The sequence below is a fragment of the Vicugna pacos genome, chromosome X (assembly GCF_048564905.1).
Source record: "Vicugna pacos chromosome X, VicPac4, whole genome shotgun sequence".
NCBI classification, from domain to species: domain Eukaryota; kingdom Metazoa; phylum Chordata; class Mammalia; order Artiodactyla; family Camelidae; genus Vicugna; species Vicugna pacos.
In genome coordinates this window covers 68,278,084-68,292,790 of record NC_133023.1, presented here as the reverse complement: position 1 = coordinate 68,292,790, position 14,707 = coordinate 68,278,084, and positions in this window count along the sequence as shown.

The following is a 14,707-nucleotide window of genomic DNA, read 5'->3' as shown; positions in this document are numbered from 1 at the left end:
ATCAAAAGTTGTAGCTTCGAATTCAGTGTTTCCTTTTAAAATATTCAGATAAAATAAAACGAAGTCTTCATCTCAAATGCTCTTTCAGATTGATGCCTTTTGAATATTACTTGAAAGCTCACCATTATCTGAAAAAATGATAATCTACTTTTTATGACATCCACTGTGGTATTAGTATTTATAGAAATAGTTGTTTGCTGATACCTTGTTCTTACTCTGAAAAACACCATTCCCAGGTTCACCAATTTTATTCATTAATAAGACTATGTGCAGTAATAACCCACATCAAGTTCACACACCTGAAACAAACTCAAAAAAACAGTTTGTTCCCTCCCTTGTTTCAGTGCACTTGAATTTCTGTTATTATTGGTATTATTCAAACTCTGTGACTCTCCCTACTATGAACTAAAAGAATAAAATGCATTAAATCTATACTTCCTAAAAGAAAAAATGCTACCCTGTGGTGTGTGTGTTTTCTTCTTAATGTATTCATTTATATGCAGATGGCCCAAGACAATAAAAAAATGTCTTCCCCTAGATGGGTCATATATATGATAATGATGGAGTGATTAAGACATTTCAATTTGTGCCTCATTGGGTCAAGATGTTGGTTTAAAATCTATTATCTTTTTCCTTGGGACTTCATTTACATTAAGATTAGTTGTTGCAAAGGATTTTATGTGACTTACAGTTTAATGGAATAAAGAAGAAACTGGATATCAGTTTAGTAGTTACAGATACAACTCTAACAATTGATAAGAATGTAATCATAAATCCTATACTGCCCTTTAGATATATACAAGTTAACTAAATTGCAAAGATGAGGGTCGCTAGAAAGTCTGACTCTTTATTTTAATTGTGAGAATCAGACATTGGGATTAGCCTTTAGTGCAATGTTGGAAAAGCAGCAGTGGTCCGAAAGTTAAAGCACACACTGTTCTGATATACTTCATTTTTCAACATGCAGTAATTTTTGGAAGTGAAAATCTAGTTTCTTAGTTTGTGCAATTTTTTGCATTTTTTTTTCTAAAAGCAACAACTAACCTTGTTAAATGGTGAATACTTTCATCTATGTCAGTTGAAAACTGTCACCATGTATAAAAATAAATCAATACATTATTTCATTCAGTCAAGTTAGGAATCTGTCATGTCAACAAATAATTGCTACAGGGTGAGGTCTCCATCTCTAAAAATAATAAATTGTGGTTGTGATGGAGTTCAGGACATACTACCCTTGGTATGGTACCTTGGCATATTAAATATCTTAAGCTGAAGGAGTTTGAGAAAATGGTAGAAGCAGAAAGGTCACTCTGATACCTCTCTCTTAACCTTCTTTCCTGAAAAAGGTCATAAAACTCCCCCATGAAAGGAACCCTCCCTGTATGAGAAGGAAGAAAGACATTCCCATAACCAGACATGGGAATTTGAGGCTGAGAAATTTGTACAAACTTTGTTAAACTAACCCTTCCTAGTTACTTCTGCACCATTTACTACCTGTTGACCAAAAAAGAAAAAAAAGCGCAACCTAAAAGTTGAGAATTATGTTTTATTTGGTGGACTTGCTGAGGACTTAAGCCCAGGAGGCAGCCTCTCAGATAACTCTAAGGGATGAAGGAGTCAAATGGCTTCTCTGATGCTAAAGCAGCTCTAATAATATACTATGATTGATAAGCTTATTTTCTTCAAATTCCTTTTAGCTGACTAATCTGTTTTCTCTCTGCTACTACTATTGTTTGATTTACCTGATGGATTACGTGCTTAGCAACCCCAGCCCAGGGATTTACGCCTCACCCTAAATAATCTGCACTGAAAACCAGAAGCTGTGCTCCAGGAAGAAGGTCACAGAATGATAACCTTAAGAAAATGATCAGGTCTTCCAGAAGCCCCTGGGGCGCCAAATGGATTAGATCAAGGTAGGAAAGGTTGAGGGCAGATGACCCTTTGGTGGACCAGATGAAGTTCTCGTGACCCCCTCACTCACGAACAATGTTTTGTAAAAGAACAATGTTGATTGATATCACTGTTGCAGCCCATCCCGTTTACCAATATGATCACCAAGCCCAAGATGGATTCACAGTTACTAAGGCATTAGCCTGCTGTGACTCCCTATGCCCAGCAAAACAATAAAGCTGCTCTTTTCTTTGCTCCCAAACTCTACCTCCGAGTTTGAATTTGCTTTTTGGGGTGCAGAGGTCGATTTTTCAGTAACAGGAACTGCTCTGAAAACGTAGGGAGATGCCAGGATATATAGGAATTTTTGCAATAAAAAACAGGTAGTCAAAATGTCAAAAAATTACTTTTAATTAAAGAAAAAATTAAACATCTCAAGTTAATGAGTTTAGCACTACTCTCTGTATGCGATGATACAGAGTCAGGGCTCACTGAAATCATTCCTTTGATACATGCCTTAACTCTCTAGGGCCAGTATTCTGTTTTTCTCCATCCTGAATCCCCTTAGGGTGCAGAGTCAGGGAGTGTGGTTCCAGTGGCTGATGGCTTGATGGTTGCAACATCCTTTGTTTACTGATATGGCAGGCCACATTTTTCAACCACATATCCCTAGCCCAAACCCCTGTGTCTTGTCAGTTTTTTACAAATGTATTGTTTCTTTATCGAAAAGATATTAAAGCTTCCTGCTCTGGTCACTTCTTTGAGTCTTCATCTCTTGTGGAGGCTCCCATGTACATGTGAAAATATAATAAAATTTGTATCCTTTTCTCTGTTAATCTGTCTTTGTCAGGGTAATTTTCAGACCCAGCCAGGGTCCCTAAGAGAGTCAAGGAAAACCTTTTCCTCCTTTACATATATCTATTAAGAGGAGGAAATTCACTTTTCAAGGTGGGGGAAATATAACAATATTAGAAGAAAAACTTATGACCTGACCAGTTATTATTTAAAGAGAAATATCTAAAACCTAGATGAGGAAAATTGAAAGTAATTTGTAGTTTGGAGACATGAAAACATTTTAGACATTTACAAAATATTACATATATAAAAGCATACCATATTTAGCAATCAAGGGTTAATTAAAACACTGTAACAAGTGATTCAAACACAATTTCAACAAATAAGCAAAAAGGGAAATCTACTGATTTGTATCCAATAGATGTATTCAAACTACATGATAGAAATGGAGATCAGGACTCTGTTTCTCTGCACTTTCTCTCTCCTCTTAGGAATAGGCCTGCCAAGGGCACTGGATTTATAACCCTACAGTTCCAGAAACAGAGAGGAAAGAGATTTTCTCCACCAGCTTCTGTCTGTAAAATAAATGGGAGTTTGACAGACTCACCTTGATAGCTACTTCCTGAACTATCACTATAGACAAGAAATTATAGTCACATAAACCAATGAAAAATCCCATTCAAATTGAAAACCTGGGTTGGGGGAGGAAAGAGAAAAGTTACCAAAGAAAGAGGCAAAGCATACATGGCTACTAGGAGGATTGTTGTAAGCTGGGCAACTACTTTTATTTCTGATTAAGTTACATATTATGAATATGTTAATACTTTAAACTTAAAACATAAGGCTAGTGCAATGTTAACAGGTTTTCTGCAGTGTATGTAGTAGGAGGGAATTTTTTTTAATGATTCTATAGAGCATTTGGAAGAATAACTGCACTGTAACATTTTGTGTCATAAGATCAAATCATTATTTTATAGATTCTAGGACATATAAGTGACTAACATATGACAAATGCAGTAGCTAAGCTTATCAGTAGAAGACAAATTATTTTATACATTATGATGGCATACATGATTTTCCTTGCAGAGATAAATAAAAATGAAACCCCCATCTTATAGAGGAAATAAAAATAAACTTCAGATGGAGTAAAGTTTCTAATTTAATTTTTTTAGGTTTTTGTGAGAAAATCTACAAGACTACATGTACAATTCAAGGGTTGTGAAGACTGTCAACCAAGATAAGAATCTAGGAGCTATAAAATTAAAGGGATATATGCTTTAATACATATATATTTTAAGACACTATAGTCTTTTCTTCTGAGGTAGTCTTACTCCTCAGGCATCTCTTAATTTTGATCTGCGAGCCCTTATTCACCTGAGGCTACTGGCTTCTTAGAGTGTGTGAATTTTTCAAAGCCAGGACATACTTGGAGAGGGGAAGTGGGCAAGTTCTAATATGAAAAGCTCAGGCTCCATAAAACTACAGTTAATCAACTCACCAGTCAACTCTTCAGGCCTGGATTTCAACTCCAGATCCTCAGGAGAAGAATGTAATCCACCATTCCTGGAGGATGGGAAAGGGAGGAGTGGAGGCTGATAGTATACACAGTTGTTCCTCATTATCCTTGGTTTCCCATTCCATGGTTTCAGTTACCTGTGACCAACCAGGATCTGAAAATCTTAAATGCAAATTTTCAGAAATAAGCAATTCATAAATTTTAAATTGCATGCCAATCCTTAGTAGTGCAATGAGATCTCACATCACCCCTTTTTGTCCAGTTCTGGTGCACAAATAATTCCTTTGTCCAGATATCCCACCTGTCAGCTATCCCAGTTATCAGATCAACTATAGAGATATTATAGTGCTTGTGTTCAAGTAACTCTTATTTTACTTAATAATGGCTACAAAGCACAAAAGTAGTGATGCTGGCAATTCACATATGCCAAAGAGAAGCCATAAATTGCTTCCTTTAAGTGTAAAGGTAAAAGTTCTCAAATTATTAAGGAAAGAAAAAACATTGTATGCTGAGATTGCTAAGATCTATGGTAAGAATGAATCTTCTATTTGTGAAATTTTGAAGAAGGAAAAAGAAATGTGTGCTAGTTTTGCTGTCCCACCTTAGCAAAAGTTATGGCCATAGTGTGTGACAAGTGTTTGGTTAAGAGAGAAAGGGCATTAAATGTGTATAATAAAATATTTTGAGAGAAAGAGAGACAACATTCACATAACTCTTATTACAGTATATATATTTATATATACATGTCTTCTATTAGTTATAGTTGTTAATATATTGCTGTACCTAATTAATAAATTAAAATTTATCACAGATATGCTCTAAGAATAAATTTAACCAAGGAGGTGAAAACTATAAAACATTGATGAAGGAAATTTAAGATGATACAAAGAAATCAAAAGGACATTCCATTCTCTTGGATTGGAAGAATTAATACTGTTAAAATGACCATACTACTAAAAGCAATCTACAGATTTCATGAAATATCTATCAAAATACTTAGGGTATTTTTCACAAAACTAGAACAAATCATCCTAAAATTCATATGGAATCACAAAAGATTCCAAATTCCCAAAGCAATCTTGACAAAAAAAAAAAAAAAGAAAGAAATCTGGACGTATCACCTTCCCAGATTTCAAACTATACTACAAAACTAAGGTAGTCAAAGCAGCATAGTACTGGCAGAAAAACAGACACATAGATCAATGGAAGAGAAAAGAGAGCTCAGAAGTAAACCCACACACCTATGGTTGATTAATTTATGACAAAGGGAACAAGATTATACAATGGAGAAAACAAATCTCTTCACTAAGTGATGCTGGGAAGACTGGACTGCTACATGTAAAACAATGAGATTAGAACATTTCCTCACACCATACAAAAAGTAAGCTCAAAATGGTTTAAAGACCTAAAAGTAATACCTGAAATCATAAAATTACTAGAAAAGAACATAATCAGAACACTGTCTGACATCAATTGTAGCAACATTTTTGAGTCTGTCTCCTAAGGCAAAAGAAATCAAAGCACAAATAAACAAATGAGACCTAATTAAAATGAAAAATTTTTGCACAACGAAGGAAATTATCAACAAAACAATTGAAAAGACAACCTTCAGAATGGGAGAAAATATTTACAAATAATATGACTGAAAAAAGGTTAATAACCAAAATATATAAACAGCTCATATAACTCAATATCAAAAAAAGAAATAACCCAATTAAAAAATGGACAGAAGAACTGAATAGACATTTTTCCAAAGAAGAGATACAGATGGCTAATAGGCACATAAAAAGATGCTCAACATTGCTAATTATTAAAGAAATGCAAATCAAAATAACAATGAAATATTACCTCACACCTGTCAGAATGGCTATCATCAAAAAGTCTGCAAATAACAAATGTTGGAGAGAATGTGGAGAAAGGGAAACCCTCGTATACTGTTGGTGAGAATATAAATTGGTGCAGCCCCTATGGAAAACAGTATGGTAGTTCCTCAAAAAACTGAAAATAGAACTTTCAGATGATCCAGCAATCCCACTCTTGTGTATATATCTGCATAAAACAAAAACACTAATAAAAAAGATACATGATCTGATGTTCATAGTAGCACTATTTACTACAATAGCCAAGATATGGAAACAAATCAAGTGCCCATCAAAGGATGAATGGATAAAGAAAATGTGGCATATATATACTATGGAATACTACTCAGCCATAAAAAATTAATGAAATTCTACCTTTTGCAGCAAGTGGATGGACATAGAGAATATTATGCTTAGTGAAATAAGCCAGACAGGGAAAGACAAATACAGTATTATATCACTTATATGTAGAATCTAAAAAATAAAATAAATGCATATATATATATATATATATATATAGCAAAACAGAAACAAATTTACAAATACAAAAACAAAAGTGGTTATTTAAAAGTGACAAAAAAACTTTTGAAGAACCAATAAAAAGCAAGGTAAATATATAAACAGACCCTTCACAGATGATCAAATTAAAATGATAAACAGCCATATAAAAAGATGCTAAAATTTACTAATAGTCAAAGAACTACAAATTAAAATGACCATGAGATATCATATTACCCCCTTTTGATATAAAATAGTAATGTAATTTATCATTGGCAGGTGTAGAATTTTTTGCATTTCAATATCTTACTGAGAAAGTGTGATGAGTTAGTTAGGTGTCAGATTATAAGGCTATATATACAAAAATATTTATTGCAGCATTGTTTTTAAGAGTCAAAGCTGAAAATAAAGTGACTCATTATTTCAAGATAAAAGTGTGTAAAATAAAATTAAGAGAATATAAAAAGCTCAGGTACATGGAAACACATTTTTCTGATTGTTTTATATGTTTCAATTAAATAAAATTCATTTAATCCTTAAATCAATTTGGATTTGTTGTGTTTATGTTATTAGTTGATATTTTTTCTCCATTGCTGATCTATGAAATCAACTTGATTGCTTATACTAAATTTTTAGGTCTAACATCTGATAAAAGACACCTCTAGGCCTTTTACTAATCTGGACTTTTTAAACATAAAAATGTGGAAGCAATAATAAAGGATGTTTTGAACTTTAGTAATTAAAAACATAAATTCTATAAGTCAGAAATGACTATGAACTAAAAGCCAAAGGAAGAAATTGAATAAATTGAGCATCAGTGTGTTTTAATATTATATAGCTCGATTGGCCGTTTTTATAATAAAGATATTTTCTGTTCACTTATTAATTTATTTACTCAAAAAATATTTATTAAACAATCACTGTGTGCCAGTCATTTTTCTAAATGTTGAGAATGCAATAGTGAACAAAACATTAAAGATTCCTGTTGAAAATATGATGATGAGACAAAGAAAATAAACAAATATATGTGTACTATATACATCAGAATTTGATAAATATTATGAAAAAATAAAACATGGAAGGGCAGTAAGAAATGACATGAGATGATTATAGTGGAAACAAGAAGAGATTGCAATTTTAGAAACAGTGGTCAGAAAAGGCCATACTGAACAGGTAACATTCTAAGCAAATTTCTGAAAGAAGAGAACTTTTTATATCCTGTGTCATTTTCCTATTGGTATGATCCTAATTTACCAAAATTTTCAGTATATTAAAGGTATATTAAGAGTATTAGCCATTATTCTGCACATATTTATAGTGATATATCACTATATACAGTAAAATACCAGTTGGTTATTAAAATATTTTATTGACTATTTCATTATATGAGAAGATGCTCAAAGTATAATACATTGTTAAAAAAAATTATCCCAAATTTGAAAATAAGGAAATAAAAGATTTGGGGAATAAACTTTGTTCACCTGTTTACTATCTTTTGCATATTATAAGTTTATATTTTCATGGAAACCATGATTTTACATTTTGAAAATTAAGCATTAGCAATGTAAATAAAAATTCTAAGACAACATAATATTTTTTAAATGTTACTTTCACTCCTCAATCACATAACAGATTCCTGAATGATCTTTTGAGGCTTTATATATTTCAACCTCACCTACACGGTGCTTTGTCCACTACAATTTTTCCAGAAGTTCATGCTGAGGTAAATCACTAGCTCTACATTTGAGTCTTTCTTTTAGATATTTATGATTTATTACATTAAAAATAATTATACTTCTATTTGATTTTATGAACATCTCAGTATATGCACAGATGAATTCTGTTAATTAGTGAGAAGCTACTACTTATATAAAACATATTCCTATATTTAGACTTAATTATCACAGCGATACCATAAAATGGATTGTATATATAATACAGCTTTATTGTTATAAATTTATAAATTGAGAAAGTGAAAGATGAAGAGATTAATGACTTGGCCAGTAGCATGCACCCAGAAAGTCATAGGGCTTGATATTTGAATGCCCAGAAACAAGAATTACTTGCCCCTAAATTGAGAGTTATTTCCAATAATTCTAGAAAACATGATTGTATTATTTGTCCAAGTGAAAGAATTATATAACTAGCATAACTAGCTAATAATTTGTCAAATTTCTATTGAAACCATTAAATAAAACTGCCAGAGTGTTTATCCAGAGACGGTTTTTTTTTTTTCCCCTGTTTTTGTCTGACAAAAATAAAGAGATTTTCCTTACTCTATTCACTTCAGTCTTTCGATAAAGAAAGGACTTTTGCCTGGAAGACAACTAGCCTGAAAAGGCAGTCTTCTGAGGCCAAAAGTTTCGCTGAAGGCCCAGAAGGAATGAGGTTTCAGCTTTATTTTTTATTTAAAAAAATGTTATTACAAATGCAATGTTTCTAGCCTTCTGTACCTAAAAAGCTCCCTAAGTTGATATTGGATCTGAATTTGCCAATGGCTTACATTCTTTAGCCAAGAATATCACGCATTTGTAATGACATTATTATAAATAAAGTCATTTAGGGTAGGTAATTAAATTATTATAAGTACTATTGTTTCACATTTAACTTCTTATGTAAAGGTACAATTCAACTAAAAAACAACCACCATTCTTTATACAGAAAAAAGCTTCACTCATTTCATATCCATTAAAAGGTCAGAAATCTCATAGAGAAAACTTTTGAAACTATAGATCTTATAAAAATTCATTGACATGGTCTTAATGAATGATTCTTAAAGCTTGTAGGTCAGCTTGTAATATTTACAATCCCAGTAGAATGAATAACTCATTTTTCTAAAGGATAAAATACAGCTAAAATTTATTTTATCTGATTGGTAAAGCAGATCAAATTCTATTTGCTTTATTCCATATCCTCATAATATATGACTTAAAGGATCATAAATCAATACATTAACTGACAGAAGTAATGTCATTAATTATTATTGTATTGTTTCAAGTGTTTGACAAGTCTGACCATCACCTAATGATATCAAGCTCATTAACTCTGTCATACTTCTGATAGACAAGAAGGGCAACTCCAAGTCTAAACCCAGATAGATCAAGTTCATTAACCCTGTCACTCTGTTGATCTAGAAGGAGCAAAATTCAGAATTAAATGCAATTTCATGACTCAAAGTGATTGTTATGCCTCACATCAATCTTTCCGCTCAGCAAGTGAATTGGTCACTGTTCATAATGACCTTTTTAAATATGACAACTTGAAAGAGTTCACACCTTATCAATCAACCTCATAGTTGGTTCCCAAGTGTCTAATCAACAGAAATATTGAGAAAACTGAAGTATCCTCTTCAAGTGTAAAGAGTATTCAGTCTGGCTTGTGAGTTAATGGCTTGCAATCAATTCCAACAAATAAAACTTAGGTTTAATTAACTGTTTCACAAAGAATAGAATGTTACATGCCTTTTCACACACAGTCTTTCACTTACTCACAGACTTTGCTCTAAAGCAAGCATGTGTTTGTTAATTACTATATATAAAATAGATAAAAAAACAAATTTCTTCTGTATAGAACAGGGAACCATATTCAATATCCTGTAGTAACCTATAATGAAAAAGAATATGAAAACAAATATATGTATGTACAAGTAATACTGAAACATCATGCTATAGACCAGAAATTGACACATTGTAACTGACTATACTTCAATAAATAAATAAATAAAACAAGTATGTGTTGAAGGAAGGAGAAGTTTTTAACAAATTCTATCCCTCAGTTTCAATATCTGTGCAATGAAGATACAGTAATTAACACATGTAAAATACTTACAACTGTGCCTAGTGCAGAGTAAGCAGTCAATAAATGCTGGTATATTATTATACATTGCAATCCTGAATAACAAGGCAGTTATAGAGTATCCCAAAACTTGTATGACTAACCAGAAAAGCATATTCTGTAGTCATATTCAATTAATTTAGTGCCAAAATATTCAATACTGGCTACAGTTTAAATCAGTTGTGGGAAATATATAGTCTGTTTTCCACTATTTGTCACCTTCCCAACAACTCCCCAAATATCTGGATATTCATGAAATCTTTTCTATTCTCTTTCTAATCTCTTTCTATTCAGCAAAGACATGATCTCCAGCTCTTCTCTCAACCTAGTATGCCACCACTATCCGTTTAGATGTGGCACACAAAATAAAATCTATTTGCCACCTCTGGCTTACCTGATTGAATGACAAGTTTGGAAAATGAAACACAAAAGGGAAGGTAGATGGCTAGCTAGCAAATATTAATGATTCATTAATAATGGATATTGCTAATTCATTAATAATAGATCCATTACAAGGCTTACATACATACACTGATATAAATATTTTAAAGCTTATCGGGAGAAAAAAGCTTAAGATGGAACAAGAGGAGAAAAAAAAAAGAGAAGATAAAAGAGAAAAAATAGCAAATAAATTACTGAGGGATGTCAAAGAGAAGCCATGAAAAATCTCCTGGAACAGAATATGTCACTCCCCTATGATGTTCTAAAGATTGTTCTAATTGGACTGAGATGAAGTGTCTAGGAGTAAATATTTCAAAGGAATTCACATTTTATTACCTAGCAGAAATATTCGATTCTCTTATGATATTTTTGTCTTATCATTGGAACCAGTATATGTCTATTTTATGTTGGTTTATTTTTGTTTTATAATTCATGTCAGTAGTCTGAGTTCTGGTGCATCATTGCAGGCTGAAACATGAATCAAAAAAGATCCTCAACATAATTGGCATAATATATTCAGTGTAATGTGCAAGAATGTTGTATTCAATAACTTTTTATTATCTTAAAAGTTATATAATATAAAATATTTAAATTTAACCCTTACCAAGTTATGCATAATATTCTAATGTATTAATTCACCTATTAGCATATTTTTAGCTTTCTCTTATCCCCTGCATGTTTCACATATATTCTTAAATTCTTAATAAATAAATTCTTAAAGTTTTGTGAATGTGAGACTCAACAGTATAGAAAATATTAGGAGACGAAATATGTCAGGTTGGGGAAAACATCTATTTTATATTTTTGAATCAGAGACTTGTGATTTAGTTTAGTAGAGACTATAACTTTTATTATGTGGCTTATGTTTTCAATGGAAATCCGATATTTTAAACAGAACCATGGTGCTTTTTTCTTCTTTTAAAAAAGATTGGTAATACTTTGTTTCAAATATAAACTACATAATGTTAGAATTGAAAAGCACCTCAGAAGTCATCTGGTTCGACTTCCTCATTTATAGAAAGTTATGGACATTTTCCAATATAATAAAGACAAGTCCCTGTGGAAAAGACGATGTGATGTGCTGTAAAGAGCATGCGCACTGAAGGTAAACAGACCTGGGTAATAATCTAAGCTCTGACACTTAAATGCTCAATGATTTGTCCAAGTTATTCATTTCTTTTAACAGACTATGAACTAGCAATAGTAATTTCCATTTCGAAGAGTGGTTGTGAGATTTATATAAGACATTGTATAAAAAGTACCTTATAAATAGTGGATAGAAAGATAAACATTCCTTCCTGCTCTTTTGAAATTAAATTTTGGAAGGAAATAGAATCTAAGACACACCACTGATGACAATGAGAAAATTTTAATTGATTTTCATCATGGTGGTGAGGAGTAGGGTTGTTTCATATTTGTTCAGCATTAAAATGAAATGGCCATCCCTGTTTGTGTAAAATTTTTATTAAATTCAGCAAATGTGTATTAAATATATACTGTAGACATAACACTCTGTGAGGCAAATGTGGAAAGAAAGAAATGAATAATAACATTTAAGAAACCTATAAACTTTGTAAGCTTTTGATTGTAAAAATCTTGACTGTCAAGTTCAGTTAATTTATGCAATATATATTTTTAATTTAGTTCAATATGCAATAAAATTAAGAGCTTATGTTTTTAACTCCTGTGTCATTTATGTATATAAATAAAATGTTTGTGAACTGTGTGTGTACGTATTATATATTTGAATATGTATTTATATTCATATCATACAAGTTCTTCTTTGCATGTGTATCCAAACCTATTTAAACGTATACATTTTCAACATTATTTTATTAAGTTTCCTAAGTCATTTTTCACAGTGATTATAGTGGATAACTAGTTCAACATGCTTTGCAATGATAAAGTTTAGATTTTCAGTCTCTGGGCACAGGATTGTCTGACCATGGCCTTCTTTTCACAATAGTTCAGACAACTTTTTCAAAAGTATTTGCACGTTAGAAAATCTGTGAGAATATTAAGTCTTTGGAACATTTTTGATTGTCTGCTCAATAATTTCTGGACTAATTTTATATCACATGTATTATATGAGAATTTTAACTAGAATTAAGACCTTTGTCAAATCACTTAAGCATCAATTACTTACTACATAAAGTTAAAGCTTCAGAATAGATTGGCAAAAGCACAAGCAATCAAAGAAAAAATAGTTAAAAAAGACTTTCTCAAAATAAAAACATTTTTTACTGTGAACAACACCATCAAGAAAGTGAAAAGACAACTCACAGAGTGGGAGAAAATATTTATAAAATATATATGATATATAAATATATCTTATAAGGGTCTAGTATACAGAATACATACCAAGCTCTTGTAACTCAACAACAAAAAGACAAATAACCCAGTTAAAAATGAGCAAAGAATTTGAAGAGATATTTATCCAAAGAAGATTAAAAATGACCAATAAGCCCCCAATGCCCCCAAATACTCACCATTATTAGGGAAATGCAAATCAAAACCACAATGCAATACCACTTCACAACCACAAGGACTGATATAATCAACAAGATAGAAAAATACTAAGTATTGTCAAGGATGTGGAGAAATGGGAATGCTCATACCTTGATGAGAATATCAAATTTTGGAGCTACTTTGGAAAACAGTTTGGTAGATTCTTAAAAAGTTAAACCTAGACTTATCATATGGCCCAGCAATTCTACTCTTAGGTTTGTAGCCAAAAGAGCTAAAATATATTCCCATACGAAAACTTATAAATGAATGTTTATAGTAGCATTATTTATAATAATAAAAAAGTGAAAACAACCCAAATGTCCATTAATGAATGAATCAACTATTAATGGAAATAGAGTTTCTTCCTGAGGTGATAAAAATATTCTGTAATTAGTGGTGATGGCTATACAACTTCATAAATATACTAAAATCCATCTAATTATACAAAAAGCATGATTTATGTGGTATGATAATTATATCTAAATTAATAAAAAATAGTTTAGTGGTTTTCAAAATCTGTTTTAGCAGCAGAAGCCTCCCCATTTTTAATAACATCTTACCTGAGCATCAAATATATGCATAAACAAACAAAAGTCGAGCTGCTTCTTTTGAAGTGGAAGTTGGAGGATTCAAAGCAGTCTCATTTGGCTTTTCTCTTATCCTCTAGGGCAGTCTTTTAAACAATTACATAAAATCCTGGAGTCCACAGAGTTTGAAAATTATTAAGCTGAATGTCTTTTGAAGTTTTTTTCACCTCTCAAAATCTGTTGATGTAAAAATAATCTAATTGGACAATTTCAAATTAGTTGACTGATCACTTCAAACCCAAAGTTTAATTCAATTGGTCAGCAACTAGCTAATCTAGTAAAAATTCCCAATCACTTTGTACATGAAAAAAATAATATTAGAAAAAGCACAGTGTTGTCTAACATCGTTATTTATTTGAACAATTCAGTCTTTACTGAACTTCTTCCTGCTCTGTGAAACATTCAGCAAGAATACTTGTTTTACTTTTTAAAAAACATGTCTTTAAATTCTATCCAAATCTTAGAAAAATATATATGGAAAACTAGGTTAAAATATTTGTGAATTACATTATGTGATAATGGATTTTCAACTAGAGTATATTAAAAACAATTTATATAAGAAGATAATACAATTAAAAAAAAAGAAATAGGCAAAAGATTTGAAGAAATTTTTCATGATATATGTTATACAAATAGCCAACAAGCACTTTATAATATTGCACACCCAACAGAATGGCTAAAATATAAAAAGTCTGATAATGCCAAGTGCTGGTGAAGATGTGGAACAACTGGAACCTTCATATGCTGCTAGCAGGAGTATAAAAGGGTACAGCCACTTT